The sequence below is a fragment of the Scylla paramamosain genome, chromosome 21, assembly GCF_035594125.1.
Source record: "Scylla paramamosain isolate STU-SP2022 chromosome 21, ASM3559412v1, whole genome shotgun sequence".
NCBI classification, from domain to species: domain Eukaryota; kingdom Metazoa; phylum Arthropoda; class Malacostraca; order Decapoda; family Portunidae; genus Scylla; species Scylla paramamosain.
The window spans coordinates 15,115,767-15,118,266 of record NC_087171.1 but is presented as its reverse complement, the minus strand read 5'-3'; the positions used below and the strand labels follow the sequence as shown (position 1 = coordinate 15,118,266).

The 2,500-nt window shown below is 44.0% G+C and overlaps 1 long non-coding RNA gene across 2 annotated transcripts in view; it reads left to right on the top strand.

Annotated features, from left to right (window-relative positions):
* LOC135111079 (uncharacterized) overlaps positions 1-2,500 on the top strand; it is a 96,972-nt gene that overhangs the window by 34,107 nt on the left and 60,365 nt on the right. The window contains exon 3 of one of the 2 annotated variants that reach the window (XR_010273553.1): positions 1,747-1,869. The exons of the other annotated variant lie outside the window; for it this stretch is intronic. This is a non-coding gene — a long non-coding RNA (uncharacterized LOC135111079). Of the gene's footprint in view, positions 1-1,746; positions 1,870-2,500 lie in introns of those variants that run through there. 2 annotated transcript variants of the gene reach the window in all.

Below are 2,500 nucleotides of genomic sequence, written 5' to 3'. Positions count from 1 at the left end.
TGTGTGTGTGTGTGTGTGTGTGTGTGCAGTCCATTAGTCCTCAGGTGCATGGGTTCCTATCATTGCCATTGTCCGAGGTTAGGAAGGGCATCCACTCCTTCACCACCTACACTGTGTAAGTTGCTTCTCTAAATAATAATGGGGATACAGTGATGGGGACATTGTTAAGGTGCTACATGGTTAACTGCCCTTTGTCATTATGTTGAAGTGTGCAAATTCCAATATTAGGTACAGTTTTCAATCACTAGCCAGCAGCAGTAGCAGTAATAATAGCAGTGGTGATGGAGTTAGTAGTAGTAGTAGTAGTAGTAGTAGTAGTTGCTATTGTTTCTTGTTTCTTCTTCTTGATCTTGTTCTTGCTCTCGTTCCTCTTACATTCGTTTATTTTTTGACGTATATGTATGCAACTCTCTCTCTCTCTCTCTCTCTCTCTCTCTCTCTCTCTCTCTCTCTCTCTCTCTCTCTCTCTCTCTCTCTCTCTCTCTCTCTCTCTCTCTCTCTCTCTCTCTCTCTCTCTCTCTCTCTCTCTCTCTCTCTCTCTCTCTCTCTCTCTCAAACAAACACACACACACACACACACACACACACACACACACACACACACACACACACACACACACACACACACACACACACACACACACACACACACACACACACACACACACACACACACACACACACACACACACACCTCAAAAACTTGCTCTGACGACGAACTAATTGTATAAGATGAAAAATTTCTCCTTTGTGGGGGAGATAGAACCAAAAGTTTACCGCGGGTGAGATAAGAGACAAGTGGTGGATTCTCTCTCTCTCTCTCTCTCTCTCTCTCTCTCTCTCTCTCTCTCTCTCTCTCTCTCTCTCTCTCTCTCTCTCTCTCTCTCTCTCTCTCTCTCTCTGACCAAAACTTTATCAACAAAACTATTCACTATGAGAAGAAAACTTAGCTTCCCTTCAGCCTCCTGTTATCTGCCTCCAACGCACTCCATTCCTTTTTTCTTTTTTATCCTTTCTCTCTCTCTCTCTCTCTCTCTCTCTCTCTCTCTCTGAAGGTTACGCAAGTAGGAGTTTGTACAGTTGCGCTAAGAAATGATGTCATGCTCTTCAAAATGTTTCCGAGGATAAAAGAAATGCAGTCTTGTTACCTGCATTTATCTCTCTCGTGTTTCTTTTTCGGGGATTGCGGAAGTTTTGGTCTCAAACGGTTTATTTTCCAGTTGGTTTGTGGGCATGAGATTCACTGGTGTTTTTAATATCAGTAATTAATTAAGGCAACTGTACAAAAAAATCATGGTTAATAGTCGTTTAATCTGCCACACTTTTTGACCTACTAACTCATTTACTGTTCGTGTGACTATTTCATTATGCACATCTAAGATCAGAAATAATGTTACATCTTTCAGTAACTTTCATTCTCAAGGCAGTGTTTCCCTTTTTCATTTGAGTCACTGAACGTACTGCTAGTGAAGTTATTGTTTTGAAATCCCTGGCAGCACTTCTAGCCGGAGCTCCGCCTATCCTTGAGAACATAGGAGTATAAAGAAAGTAAGGCAAAGTAACCTAACCTAACCTAACCTAACCTATACGAGACAGCTCCTGAACCAACGGTACGCAAGACAACTCCTCTCTTTCTCCTTTTCTGTCTGTGGTGGCTCAGTACGATTAATTAATTAGTCTTTCCTATCTGTCTTCGTAAATCTACCTCCGTGACCTCCTCTCCTAATTGTTTTAATTTTCTCACAGGTAAGGACAGCCACGTGACAACACCCCGAGATGTCCCAGGAAGGCTTGCAATAGGTGAGGGAGCTAATGGTTTTCGTTCAGATGGCAGGGATAGAGTGCATTTATCACGCCTAGGTATTCTGGTTTGGCCGGAACGCTAGAGCGGAGGGATGAAAACGTAGAAAAAAAAAGAGCTAAATCTAGAGAGAGAGAGAGAGAGAGAGAGAGAGAGAGAGAGAGAGAGAGAGAGAGAGAGAGAGAGAGAGAGAGAGAGAGAGAGAGAGAGCATGTGTGTTCGTATAGCACTTTTCTTATACTATTAGTGTGTGTGTGTGTGTGTGTTTTATCAATTATACTCTTTACTTTCCTCCTCTTCCTCCTCCTATTCCTTTCTCTGAGTAGTTTCCTCCACCACCCCCTCCCTCGAGTACTTCCCATCCTCTTCTCTCCTCTTCTCTCTCCACGTCCCTTCTTCCCCCTCCTCTCCCCTCCCTTGGTTCTTCCTCATTCTACCTGACCTATAGCTTCCGTCACACTTACCCTCACCTCCCTTCCCTCCCTCTTCTTCCCTCCTTCCCTCCCTCCCTCCCTCCCTCCCTCCCTCCCTCCCTCCCCCCTTTCTCCCTCCCTCCCTCCCTTCATTTTTCCTTTCATCGCTCACGAGGTCACTCCAGGAAATAAGAAATCCTGGTTTCCTTCATTTTCTAGGCGACAGTTTCCTCACAATTTCCTCGTCTATTGATTGAATTTCATTTTCTATTACGCGCAGTAAAGA